We start from the raw sequence: 15,167 nt of genomic DNA on the forward strand, positions 1-15,167 counted from the left end.
CTAGGAGTGTAAAGACCTCACACCTGGCTTCTAAGACTATAGCTGACCTTAGATAGGGCTGACTTTGTCTCAGTTGTTTTATTGCCCAGTTCTTGCCAGTCTTTGTGTTTACATTCCTCTGTTTTGTGTAAGAGTCATTAAGCATCCGGTAACCTCATTTGTACCTTGCCGATGTGTCACCTAACTTCCCTATTTTCTTCTGTATAAAAAGTTTGATGCTTAATTTGGCAAATTACATTCAGATTGTACACAATCTCGTGTGTTGGTCTGTCTGTCATTCACCGACTCTTTGCCCATCTGTGACCAGAGACCAGTTCCATGCAGACAAAGGGACCCAGAGGGTCTGCGGCATTTAGCCACTTCATGTTTGTTACTTATTGGTTTTAATAGTAATATATTTACTCCATGTCTCCATAATGGAGTATTGGCTTATAACTCATTGGGTATGATTAAAAATTTGGAACATTGGTAACAGAAAGTTACCTTTAAACTGGTAACTCAGGGTTGGAGTCATTCTAAACAACAACTAATGGCATGAGCCAACACAGGAAAGCAGGTCTCTAAACAAACTTCTAAATTCAAGTAATATATTATGCAATTCTTATCCTAGAACTAAACTAATAAAAATGGATTGAAAAGAATATCTCTTTTATAAGGATTTAAAGCTGCACTGTCATGCATTCATATATATGAATTTGTAAACAAACTTTGTAATGGCAAAGTAATGCTCTTGGTATTGATTTTAAAGAGAACAGATGGTTTGCACTGATAAAAATTGGGTTTTGCTTTCCAAACTTATGGTTATGCTGTAATATTACAAAAGAAACTTAACAATAGAGATTCGCTGCCAATGTTCCATTAGCTACAGTATTCAATTTGATCACAAGCTCAAGAGTATTAACTCACCCCTATTTGTAATTAAGAAAAAATTCAACTCCTATGCTTAGGCTCTTCCCAGGACAGAAGACCATCAGCTTCTGGCTACCTGCAGAAGCGAGTCTGGCTGCTTTAAGATCCACATTTGGTAAGATCCTTACCAAAATAGTGCCAGGAGAGACCTAGTCTCCCAGGAGTACTGAAACACCTGTGAGCACAGGTAAAACCATTACTACTGGTCACAGGGACCCTCCTGAAAGCCTCAGGACACAGAAACCTAAAAGCAGCCTGGGACAGGAGCCTTGTGGTTTCTGTCAGGAAGCCCTTAAAGAGGAAAAAAAAATCCCTAAAGAATTACAGGAGTGCCAGGCATGGTGGTGCATGCCTTTAATCTCAGAACTTGGGAGGCAGAGTCAGGTGGATTTCTGAGTTCGAGACCACCCGGGTCTACACAGTGAGCTCCAGGACAGCCAGGGCTATACAGAGAAACCCTGTCTTGAAAAATCAAAAAAAAAAAAAAAGAAAGAAAGAAAGAAAAGAAAAATTACAGGAAAACACAACTGTGATGGTTTGTATATCCTTGAACCAGGGAGTGGCACCATCTGAAGGTATGGCCTTGTTGGAATAGGTGTGGCCTGGTTGGAATGGATGTGTCACTGTGGGTGTGGGTATGGGATCCTCACCCTAGTTGCCTGGAGGTCAGTCTTCCACTAGCAGCCTTTAGATGAAGATATAGAACTCTCAGCTCCTCCTGTGCCATGCCTGCCTGGATACTGCCATGCTACCACCTTGATGATAATGGACTGAACCTGTAAGCCAGCCCCAATTAAATGTTGTTTTTTATAAGACTTGCCTTGGTCATAGTGTCTGTTCACAGCAGTAAAACCCTAACTAATACAGAAATTGGTACCAGGAGTGGGGTATTGCTGTGATAGGCCTGACCATGCTTTTATTTGAAAGAATGTGGATTTTGGGACTTTGGATTTGGAAAGCAGTGGAATGCTTTAAATGGGGCTTAATGGGTCATCCTAGTAGGAATATGGAAGACTTTGTTGCTGGGAGTAATTTGAACTGTGTTGACCTGGCCCAAGAGATTTCAAAGGAGAAGAATTTCAGAATGTGGCATAAAAACTGGTTTTGTGGTAGTTTGGTGAAGAATGTGGCTACTTTTTGCCCTTGTCTGAAAAGTCTGCCTGAGGCTAAGGTTAAGAGACTTGGATTAACTGCATTAATTGCATTGACAAAGGAAGTTTCAAAGAAGCCCACCAGAGACTTTGTTCTCTGGTTAAGTCTTATGAAGAAAAGTTTGAACAAGCATAGCAAGCTTAGAAAGGAAAAATATAAAATATATAGTTTGAGTATTAAAGGAGTACCAGGAAGTGAAATGGAGCAAAATCTTGTGTTCTAGGAGATAAAGATCAAGGGAGTGGGACCTTGGGGCAAGATCCTACCCAGCTAAATTAGATCCAGGCATGGTGGTACACAGCTTTAATCCCATGAGACAAGCATGCTGATCTCTACATTCAGGATCAATCTACAGAGCAAGAACCAGGATAGCCAAGCTTAGGCAATGAAGGATTTAGAAAACATAAAGCTAGTGATAATGTAATAATACAAGGGGATCATGTTCTAATTCCTGTAAGCAGCAGAACTCGGCAGCTTCAGCCATTGTGCCTCTGGCTCTAGAGTTAAGAATGGAAGGAACTACTGGGAAAATTGATGCTGGTTAGCTGGAGCTAAGGAATTAGCGGTGATTAAGAAGAGACCAGCATCGTTGAGGTGAAATCTTCTGGAAATTGTTTTCTGGGAACACAAAGAAGCTGTGTTCCAGAGATAGATAAGGTTGTAGCTCATGCTGCGGCTGGACTTGGTAATGTGTAAGAGTCACTCAGGTGGTACTGCTTGTGAAGGAATGAAGGGATCATAGAGAGAAGCTGAGGCTTAGCACTGTGAGAGGCCAGGGAAGCCCATTGGAGAAGGTGAAGCCTCAGCTGTAGTTGATGGCCCAGGATTGAAGGGGTCATGCAAAGGATTTGAGGCTTGGCACCCTGAAGAGAGCCTATGAGAGGCTATTGGTGAAGCCTAGTTGGAGTGGAACACCCCAGTGTATTAAAGATGCCAGAGCCATGGGACACATGCTGAGGAAAGCTGCTCACAGGGAGTGGAACCAGCCCAGGAGAAAGCAGTTTGTTGCAGTCAACAAAGATGAAAATGAGTGGAGATCTGAAGACTGCTTTGACATTAGCCACGGAGATGCAGAGTTTGGAGTTTGCCCAGCTGGTTTCCTGCCTTGCTTTGGGGATTACAGTTAATTAAGTTGAATGAATCTCAGAAGAGTTCTTGAACTTTGGACTTTTAACATTGTTGAGACTGCTATAGACTATGAGGACTTTGAAAGTTGGACTAAATGCATTTTGCATTATGCTATGTTTAAGTATGGCCCCCATAGACTCATGTTTTTGAACAAGTCTATGGGGACCAGGGAGTGGAATGTGATGGTTTGTATATCCTTGAACCAGGGAGTGGCACCATCTGAAGGTGTGGCCTTGTTAGAATAGGTGTGGCCTGGTTGGAATGGATGTGTCACTGTGGGTGTGGGTATGGGATCCTCACCCTAGTTGCCTGGAGGTCAGTCTTCCACTAGCAGCCTTTGGATGAAGACATAGAACTCTCAGCTCCTCCTGTGCCATGCCTGCCTGGATACTGCCATGCTACCACCTTGATGATAATGGACTGAACCTGTAAGCCAGCCCCAATTAAATGTTGTTTTTTATAAGACTTGCCTTGGTCATAGTGTCTGTTCACAGCAGTAAAACCCTAACTAATACAACAACCAAACGTGTAAACAGGTGAAGGAAAGGAACAAAACTATCCATAATCTAACACTGGAAATAGAAACAATAAATCACAAAGGGAGACAACCCTGGAGATAGAAAACAGGAAAGAGATCAGGAGTCATGGATACAAGCATCACCAACAGAATACAAGAGATACAAGAGATACAAAAGAGAATCACAGGTGCAGAAGATACCACAGAAAACATTGACTCAACATTCAAGAAAATGCAAAAATGTGAAAAGCTCCTAACACAAAACATCCAGAAGATCTAGGACACAGTGAGAAAACCAAATCTAAGGATAAGAGGGTATAGCCGGGCAGTGGTGGCACACGCCTTTAATCCCAGCACTTGGGAGGCAGAGGCAGGTGGATTTCTGAGTTCGAGGCAGCATGGTCTACAGAGTGAGTTCCAGGACAGCCAGGGCTACACAGAGAAGCCCTGTCCCCCCCCCAAAAAAAACCAAACAAACAAACAAACAAACAAAAAGATAGTAGGTATAGAACGGAGCGAAGATTCCCAAGTTGAAGGGCTAGTAAATATCTTCAACAATATTATAGAAGAAAACTCCCCTAACCTAAAGAAATAGATACCCATAAACATACAAGAAGCCTACAGAACTCCAAAGAGATTGGACCAAAATAGATATTCCTCCTGTCACATAGTAATCAAAACACCAAATGCACTAAACCAAGAAATAATATAAAAACAGTCAGGGGGAAAAGGTCAAGTAACTTATGAAGGCAGACCTATCAGAATTACACTAGACTTCTCACCAGAGACTATGAAAGCTAGAAGATCTAAAAATCTCATACAGATGCTCAGAGAACACAAATGCCAGCCCAGTCACTATACCAAAACTCTCATTTACCATAGATGAAGAAACCATGATATTCTGTGAAAAAAACAAATTTACACATCACCTTTCCACAAATCCAGGTCTACAAAGGAAAATAGATGTAAAATACCAACACATGCAGGGAAAGTACACCCTAGAAAAAGCAAGAAAGTGTTCTTTTTTCAAGAACCCCAAAAGAAGATAGCAACACAAACATAAAAATAACAGCACAAATAACAGGTAGTAAAAATCACTATTCCTTAGTAGCTCTTAAAATCAATGGACTCAATAATAAAAAAGACTTGGATTGATTAACAGGATGCAGCACATCAGGGCCAAAGACAGACACTACTTCAGAGTAAAAGTGCTGGAAAACAATTTAAAAAAAAAGATTCCCAAGACACAAACTGGAGTGGCCATTCTAATATCCAATAACATCAACTTTCAACCAAAAGTTATCAAAAAATATAAGGAAGGACACTTCATACTCATCAAAGGAAAAATCTATCAAGAAGAACTCTCAATTCTCAATGTCTATGCTCCAAATACAAGGGCACCCACATTCATAAAAGAAGCTTTACTGACACACAAATTGCACCTGTCACAATAATAGTGGAATACTTCAACACCCCACTCTTATCAATGGACAGATCATGGAAACACAAATTAAACAGACACAGTGAAACTAACAGAAGTTATGGACCAAATGGGTTTAACAGATACTCATAGAACATTCCATTCTAAATCAGAGACTATACAGAAAAGAACTCACATGGCATACACTCACCGATAAGTGAATTTTAGCTCAATAGCTTCAAATACCCAAGATACAATTCACAGACCACATGAAGCACAAGAAGAAGGAAGACAAAAGGGTGTATGCTTAAGTCTTTCTTAGGATGAGGAGGAAAATACTCACAGGAGAAAATACAGAGACAAGGTGTTGAGCAGAGACAGAAGGAAAGGCCATCTAGAGACTGCCCCCCTCACCCCAGGGGAATCCATCCCATACACAGTAACCAAACCCAGACACTGTTGTGGATGCAAAGAAATACTTGCTGACAGGACCCTGATATACCTGTCTCCTAAGAGGTTCTGCCAGAGCCTGACGAGTGCAGTGGTGGATACTCACAGCCAAACAATGGTCCAAACAAAGGGGCCACAATGGAGGAGTTAGAGAAAGGACAGAAGTAGCTGAACAGGTTTGCAACAATTTCCACCAATCCGACCCACCAGAGATCCCAGGGAATAAATTACCAACCAAAGAGTACACATGGAGCGACCCATGGCTCCAGCCGCATATGTAGCAAAGGATGGCCTTGTCAGGCATCAATGGGAGAAGAACCCCTTGGTCTGTGAAGACTTGATGCTCCAGTGTAGGGGAATGCCTGTACTGGTAGGCAGGAGTAGATGGGTGTGGGACCACCCCTCTAGAAGCAGGGAAAGAGAGGAAATGGATAGGGGGTTTCTGGAGGGGAAACTTGGAAAGGGGATAAAATTTGAAATCTAAATAAAGAGAATATCCAATAACATAAAAGGAGAAGGAGGAGGAGGAGAATAATAATCACAAGGGGCACGGACTTCTCCAGAAAGAGCTAGCTTGCCATTTCCAGGGAAAGTCTGGATTTGGAAAGTGCTGTTCGCCCTCTTGTGGTATTGCTCAATGTTTTTGGGTGTGTTGAGTAGAGGATGTGCCCATATAGAATCAAAGAGTGAAATAAAACTAGTTTAAAGATTTCTTTGTTTCTATAAACTTAATTTCAGCGCAACTTATTAATTAAAAAATCTCCCCATAATTGTATTTGTATAAAATGCCGTTGTGTTCTGCAATATTGCAGGGTCATCACTTTACTTGATTTCAAAATATACTACAAAGCTGTACTAATTGATATGAGAATGGTACTGTCACATATACATACACAGATTGATGCGCTGGAATAGAAGATATAGATATAAACTGCACAAAGTCACATGATATCTGACAAAGAGACACATCAACAATGAACTAACATGCTCAAACACACACACAGACAGGCACATGCAGGCATTCCTAATGGACTTAGTAGGGAAGAGGAGAAGCAAGAAGAGGAGATTACATAATTAGGAGATGGTTGTTTTGGATGGACTTGGGGGATGAAGAGGGGGTAAGAGAAGTGTATATAATCATACATAATTTTATATACACTTAGAATTCTGATAATTAAAAAAAATCTAGGAACTGGAGAATTGGCTCAATGGTTGAGAGTATTGGCTACTCTTGCAGAAGTCCCACGTTCAGTTCCCAGAACCTACATGGCACCTCACAACTGTCTGTAACTTCTTTTCCAGCCAATTTGACACCCTCACACATACAGGCAAAACACCCATATGTATATATAATAACAATAAATATAGTATAAAAACAAAAAAATCTAGAAAACTCTAGCATTTGATTAATATTTCTTAATTATATTTTTATTTCCAAAATTATCCTTAGTAATAAATTTGTATGAAACCCAACAAATCAAAGCTTGCATAGAGCATCATTAATTAGAAGGTATCTGGAAAGACTGTGCATTTCTACAGCAGATTCTCAGCCTGTTACCAATTCAGCTCTTTCATAGTAAAACCATCTGAAAGTTCAAAGACCATGCTTACGTGCATGTGTTGAGGATTGAGTATAATGCTGTGTCTTAATTCTCCTCCCAAAATGCATGCATCCAAAAGCCCTGCTTCCACCTGGCTTTTATTGGTAATAAATAATTGCTGTATAGCCAATGGCTAGGCAGGGAGATTGGGGCAGGACTTTTAGACTGACCAAACAAGGAAATAGGGAGACAAGAAAAGAAATAATCGCCATGAAGGGAGCAGAGAGATCAGAATTAAAGGCTTGCTGACATGTAAGTATCCAGGGAGGCAGCCTCAGAGGCAGGTTCCCTGCTGATTCTGGGGCAGCAAAGATCATAAGTAGATTTAGAAAATGTTAACTCAAGATTATGGAGAGAAGTATGTGGTAGTGGACAGCAGGATTAGAAGTGCACAGCCATTGAGCTACTTAGGCATATTGAAAATTAAATGGACATGTGTGTGCATTTTATTCATGAATCCAGAACACTTGGACAGGTGCAGTACATGAGCAACCTGCTGGGAGCTCAAGCAAATTAACAATTCACCACTACAGATGGCACCCAACATGGGACAATAACTCATTTGTAAAAAGTATTTAGAGAATCTTGGATGGAATACACAGACTATGATATAAGATTAGAAAAAGGGAAATATTGGCATCTGAGAAAGTTACAAATTTAGACCAAGCCATGTTGGGATTTTAGTCAGACGTTTAGAAGTATACAAAATTTAGACTTAGAGGTGCTGGGAGCCACTACTCTTCAAATAGACAGGCTGCTCAGATGAAGGCGGAAAGAGCCAGACAATATAGGTTACCAGCCTCCAACAAGCTGATAATCATAGGAGAGAGATAAATTAATTTGATTTAATTGTTTGTAAGGCTAGAGGAGAATATGATGCTAATTGTTTAGATATTTTTAAATATATATGGAATAAAGAAATTCAAGTCAGGCAGTGGTGGCCTATGCCTTTAATCCCAGCACTTGGGAGGCAGAGGTAGGTGGATCTCTGAGTTAAAGGCCAGCCTGGTCTACAGAATGATTTCCAGGACACTCAGGGCTACACAAAAAAAAAACCCTTTCTTGAATAACTATGAAAGAAAGAAAGAAAGAAAGAAAGAAAGAAAGAAAGAAAGAAAGAAAGAAAGAAAGAAAGAAAGAAAGAAGGAAAGGAGAGGAGAGGAGAGGAGAGGAGAGGAGAGGAGAGGGGAGGGAGAAATTCAAGCCTTTGATCTCATATATAGAAAACAAAGACACACAGAGGGGTGATTGATTAAAAAAAATGCTTTAAAGAAAATTCAAAAATGTCTATGCCAGGGCAAATAATCAGGATCGTTGAACATGGGCTACATAGGGATTCTGGGATTTTTCAGCATGGTATGACAAATGTAGAGCCTGGAAATGGCCTTATACAGTAAGTAGAAAGGAATTCAATTTAAGTGAAATGCATAAATGAATAAATATAGGCCTTGATCTCAGGTAGGTCAAATAGCAGGGGATGAATTGGACATATAATAATAGTAATAATTATAAAATGCATATGGTTATGAGTTTCATGATTATTTTAAAATTCTTCTGGGAGTGCGGAAAAGCTATTAAATTAATCCAATCTCTACCTTAAATGATTTCCAGTTACTGGACAAGTGACATGCTATTTTGGGAGAGAGGCTCTATGTTTGTTTTGAAAGGAAAAGAGAAAGGGCTTTGGAGGTCTTCCAGAGTATTAGGATCAGATGAGACAGGGGAAGACCCACAAGATTTTGGTTACAGAAAAGAAAATTTCAAGAAAATTAAACTGGACAAGACCTGAAATGACCTGGTCTTCCAGCCCTCTGCCTCCTGAAGTTGTTTGCAGAGAATTGCTGCCAAAACTACTTCAGGAATAGCTGGAGATTTCAGATGACTTCACTTCATCCATCCTTTCAGAGTGATCCAATCAGCACTTCAGTCAAATCCTGTGCCCTCTGAACAGAAAAGGCCTGGATAGAAGAAACTAAAGCTAATTTTCTTTTTTGTTGTTGTTCTTTTTTTTTTTCCAAGACAAGATTTCTCTGTGTAGCTCTGGCTGCCCTGGAACTCACTCTGTAGACCAGGCTGGCCTCAAACTCAGATATCTGCCTGCCTCTGCCTCCCAAGTGCTGGGATTAAAGGTGTGCACCACCACTGCCTGGCTAATGGTAATTTTCTTACTTCTAACCAATTTTTCTAAATATCCTACCCTTTCCCCACCCCTTTAAAGAATTTCATTTTGACTGTATTCAGCAGGAATTATTTGTGAAGAGTGGTCATCCCTGTGCTTGGCTTGCTTATCAGGTTACAGTTATTTTATAAATTGTAAATAGGTTGATATTTTAAGGGATAATTTGCAAATAGTCATAATTTTATACTATGATTAAGTAGATTATATGGATTACTAAATTTATTCCTAAGCAAAGCATCATATAACCACAATTTTATAATAATAGAAATAAATATACTTGATACAAATTGAAGTTTATATCCATTGAACTTTACAATGGATGGAACACAGGGCTCCCAGTGGAGGAGCTAGAGAAAGTACCCAAGGAACTGAAGGGGTCTGCAACCCTATCGGAGGAACAACAATATGAACTAACCAGTACCCCCAGAGCTCATGTCTCTAGCTGAATATGTAGAAGAAGATGGCCTAGTCGGCCATCATTGAGAACAGAGGCCCCTAGGTCTTACAAACTTTATATGCACCAGGAGAGGGGAATGCCAGGGCCAAGAAGTGAGAGTGGGTGGGTAGGGGAGCAGGGTCAGGGGAGGGTACAGGGAACTTTCAGGATAGCATTTGAAATGTAAATAAAGAAAATATCTAATAAAAATATTAAAAAATAAAGAAAGAAAAAAAGAAAATTACAATGGTAAAGAATTTATTGATTGATGCAGATTTAATGTTTCCATTGGTATAAATTTCTTATGTTATTACAAAATTTGAAATTAATAGTTACTCTTAGATAGGCATTTTGCCCATACAACTCATTTAGGAATATATGTCTGAGACTCAGACTGTCTTTATCTGCTATTACAAGCTGTCCAGGTTGACTACGTAGTACAACTTAAGGCCAGATAATAACACCATGGATATATTAGATTTGGATTTAATTATAGTGACCTGTTTTTAATATTATTCAAATATAAATAACTGAGAATAGCCAAGATTTATCAGTTCAGGTACACTTTATATAAACATCTATTCTTCAAAAACATAAGAAATCCATAGAATATGACATTTAATGTTATTTAATTACTAAAGATCATTTTACTAGAGACATGTTTTCTCTTGACAATACTCTCTTTACAGTGCAAAGAAGAAATCGAGCATCAAAATTTCCTTATGGAGTTGCTCCAATTATCCAAGGTAGCCACTGGACAAAATTTGACCTATTCATTTACAGAAAAAAAAATACTGTCTAGGAAAGGACATATGATGCAGGATAGTTGAAAGTTTAGCTCTGCCAAGAAAGAATAAAATAGTCAGTCATAACTCCTGCTTTATTTAAGCTATTTCAGATGATTTAGGGCCAGAATGCTGAAGACAGATGATCCACTGTTTTGAGGAATACAGGATGGTCCAGGTAGTGAGATGTCTCTAAAATTTGATTAAGACTTAGAAGGAATGTTTCTGGGCTTCCTGTATAGTCAGGTAATATTTAAGTCATTCTCAAGTTTCTGATGTGTTTGAAGACTAGTTATAGTCGCATAATCATACTTAAGTTGTTTACCATTGAGGAAGATGATATAGGAAGTTTGGTTTTCAGATGGTAATACAACTTAATGTAAGAACATAATTCAGGTATAGAATTGTAAACTTTTTAAGTCAGGACAACTGGTAGAAACCACAAATCAAAGAGTGCAAATTGAGTGATGATGGCTCCAGTCACATATGTAGCAGAGGATAGCAATGTCAGACATCAATGGGAGGAGAGTCCCTTGGTCCTGTCAAGGCTTAATGTCCCAGTGTAGGTGAATGCCAGGGCGGGTAGGCAGGAGAGGGAAGATGGGTGGGAGAGCACCCTTATAGAAGCAGGTGAGGTGTGGTGGGACAAGGAGTTTCCAGATGGGAAGCTGTGAAAGGGAATAATATTTGAAATGTAAATAAAGAAAATATTCAATAAAAGAAAAAAAGGAAGTTAGAACATAATATGGGCATGAAATTGTAAACTCTTTAAGTCATTATAGCTGGTAGAATACTTTTTCTAATTGACAATATGATGGACAATATGTTAATTACATATCATTGTTTGTAATTTAGATAATTGTTATGGCTATGTTTAATTTATGTTTGAGGGAAGAGTCTATTGTTATTTCATGTGCTAGCTAGGGGATTTTCCAGAATAGTAAGAGAGAACTGCTTGGAGAACCATCTCCAGAAGAAACAACGGGGATGGGGAGGGAGAGGGACCTGAGGATCTCCAGAGAAAGCATGTCAGAGAGAAAGAAAGCAAAACAGAGAGAAAGCAATTGGGTTGGATTTCACTACTCCCAGACACCCCTTCTTTCAGAACCCCATTCTAAGGTCAGGCTTGGTTCTTGGCAACAGAGGTATATTTTTATATCACTGATTTTTAAAGCTAGATGTCAGGACTTTCAGAAACCATTCAAGTCAATGCCAGGTCCCAGCTAATACCCAACTATTTTGATTTACAGCTCTTATGGAAGTGTAGTTACAGACTATGGTGAGTGCCACATGAGTACAAGGAAAGGAAAAGGGTTTGAACGGTGCATGCACTTAACAACTGAATGATCCTTGCAGTCCACTAACCCACTTTCAATAGAATAAAAGAGATTACTATACACAAGAGATTCAAGATACAAGGACCAGCTTTGAAGACAGCTGCAGGAAGGTAGTGGAATTTGTAGAAAAAAAGCTATGTCTTTGAGAGGTGACACAGCTAGAGGAGTGCGAATACCTAAGACCTTAGAGTCACGGCAATTTCATCATAATATCAAATTGTTGAACAAGAAGCTATAACTTTTGGTGTTTTCCCTGCTGAATTTTGGTCTTGTTTGGTCTATTCATTTTTTTCCTATCCTCTGACTCTTTCTGGTAAGGTGTGTTTCTTTTATAACACTGTATGCTGGAAACAATGGGCTCTCTTGAGGATATGGTACAGTGTGCTGAGATAAAAGTAGTTTTCACTTTTGAAAAAACTTGTAGTAGTTATATGAGAGTGGTTCCCATAGACTCATATGTTTGAAAACTTATGTTTAGTTTGTGGAGTTCTTTGGGACAGAGAAAATACATGTGGCCATTTTGCAAGAGGTCTGTCACATGGGTGCATTTTCAGGTTTTAACATCTTCTGACCATGCCCATATTGCTAGCTACCTCTTGCCTGTGGTTCAAAGTATGAATTCTCATCTCTGCCTGATGCTATGTGTTTATGCTGCCATGATTGACTCTAACACTTTGGAACTGTAAGCCTGATTTTATGCCTTAAGTTATAATTTGCTTTGTCCATGCTGTGTTTTATGATAACAATAGAAAAGTAAATATACACACATGTTTTGTGGAAGGTCAGAACCCAGAAAGTCACCCCTTCCAACTATAGGAACCAGGATGGAATATTGTTCAAACTTTATCTCTAAAGCAGTTATAATCTGTCCTGTGTCTTTGAAGTTAGGAATGATCCCAAGATTGACAATTACAGACTTCAATGAAGAAGCAACCCCTTTATGAACATTCTCCTTTACTTCTAACCCAACCAATACCAAACCACGAATCAGGTCCATCTTGTATTGAAGACTCTCATTTAAGTAATGGTGGCCCAAAACACAGGATTAAATAAATACTACTCTTTATTACAGATCCAATAAGTGTTGTAAATTGTAGTTTATTTAGTGAGTCAAGGTCAGCTGCATTCTAAATGAGAACCTGTCTCAAAAAAAGGATGGTAAACAATCTAAACACACACACATATATATGGTTTTTCAAGACAGGGTTTCTCTGTATAGCCATGGCTGTCCTCGAACTCACTTTGTAGACCAGGCTGGCTTCGAACTCAGAAATCCGCCTGCCTCTGCCTCCCAAGTGCTGGGATTAAAGGCACGTGCCACCACCGCCCAGCTCTAAACTACATTTTAAAGGGCCAGTTAAAGACTATTCTTTTTCTTGTTCCAAATTAATTCTAAAGAAAAAAATTCAGTGATTTCTATATTGTTTACTATGGTATTTTCTCTAATCATGTTCTATGTTAAAGGACAACTTTTCATTTTGACTTGTTTTTCCCCAATAATCTTGAGATTTACATGGTGTAAATTGTTTCCAGTGTTCATGGTATGGTTTTAGAGCTGCCAGGTTTTTAACTAAATTACTAACTGCAAAGCAATTCTAGTTTTGTAATCACCTAATATGTACCTTGGCCTTGAGTTTGAATATGAAAAATTCCTCTGTTTTTACTCAGGGTTGCTATTCTCTCCTACTTCAGAGGAGAGTGCAAGATTGGCCTAGAAATAAAATTTTTACTTCACATCGTTTAGGTCATTGTTTCTTGGTTCTTGACAGTGCAACCATATCTAATTAAAAAAAAAAAAGGTCTGTTCGAGGTGACTTATATTATAGAAGTGACTATGTAGAGCACTGTGTCCTCAAATTCATGGATATTAATTTGCCTCCAAACTGCTGGCACATGCTATTATGTTTGACTATATTCATTTTTGAAAATGATTGTATGGCATTGGTTCTAAACACCTGAAATGACTTTAAGAGCTATTGTACTGTCCTAATTCCCCAGTACTCTTTATATCATGTTATTAATTTTGTTTTTCTTTTCCTGTGAGTGTGTGAGTATGCGTGTGTGTGTGTGTGTGTGTGTTGATATGTAACATTGGCTATCCAAAAACTCAGTGATCTCATTTTAGTTCTGAGTGCTGGGACTGAAGAAACTTATTGCTTATTATTGAAAAGGTGAGCTCAGCAACTCTGGAAAATTCCATCAGACCCCTCCCCTCCTGGAAGAGAATGGTCATAGAACATGTAGGTACCCATCTGCTCCAGAAGGGAGAATCTAATTTAATTAAATTCCTCAGACCACATGGGACCTAGTGTGGATCACATGCAGATAAGGAAAGCCCAGAGCACATAGACACATTCCTCAAGGTGAAGAGACAGGTCCCATCCCCTCCACACACACACCTCTCCCCCACCCCCCGCCCACCCCCGAACCCCCTCCCCTGCCCCTGCAGCCAAGGAAAGCCCTTGCTAACTCATTCCATAAAGACCAAATTCTTTAAAGGATACACTGTTCCACTAGTCATATTGTGTCTACTTGCTGCTGCTCTGAAAACTGTATTAAAAAATGAACAAATGTGCTGCTGGAGGTCACCACCTCTCCTTCAGGTGTAGGACGATCCTAAAACATTCAAACAATAAGTTCTTCTTGCTTTTTGCATCGATTTTCTGCTCTGCATTGTTCACTCAGGGGGTTCCCTGTAAGCTGATGCTTGCCAGAGTCTTACTTTATTTATCCTCAGCTTCGCAATAAGGTCTCTTGAAAAGGTCAACTCAGGAACTTTGGGAAGGTCATGAAACACTTGCCCCTCCATAAGGGAGAGGCTAATTAACATTTCTCAGACCACAGGGCAGGAACCAACTTGCAGGTGAGGACACATTCCCCAGGATGGACCATTGCCCCCTTTCAGACAAGGGAAGTCCCTGTCACCTCATTCCCTAAAGACCAATCAGTTTAAAGGGTGCACTGTTCCACCAATCATATTATGCCTAGTTGCTGATGCTCTATTTTGCCCCTGGAAACCATATAAGAACTTGGTTAGGACACAATGACATGGTTCCTGCCCCTGGCACAGGACCAGTGAATGTGGCCCTCCAAGAGTGTCAATGACTACCATGAGCTAAGTCTTATTTGCAAAATAATGTACATATTTTACAACCCTCCTTTAAGGAATGTTCTTCCTGTTAACATTAATGAGTACATGATGATCAGAGACAGCACAAGTCCAAAAGCAAAGGTGTGCCTAATGTCTCAGCAA

General features: G+C 39.5%; 1 pseudogene; it reads left to right on the forward strand.

Annotated features, from left to right (window-relative positions):
• LOC110287790 (uncharacterized) overlaps positions 1–15,167 on the forward strand; it is a 34,486-nt pseudogene that overhangs the window by 1,441 nt on the left and 17,878 nt on the right.

The sequence above is a fragment of the Mus caroli genome, unplaced genomic scaffold (assembly GCF_978045245.1).
Source record: "Mus caroli unplaced genomic scaffold, Mus_caroli_1 scaffold_2, whole genome shotgun sequence".
Taxonomy (NCBI): Eukaryota; Metazoa; Chordata; class Mammalia; order Rodentia; family Muridae; genus Mus; species Mus caroli.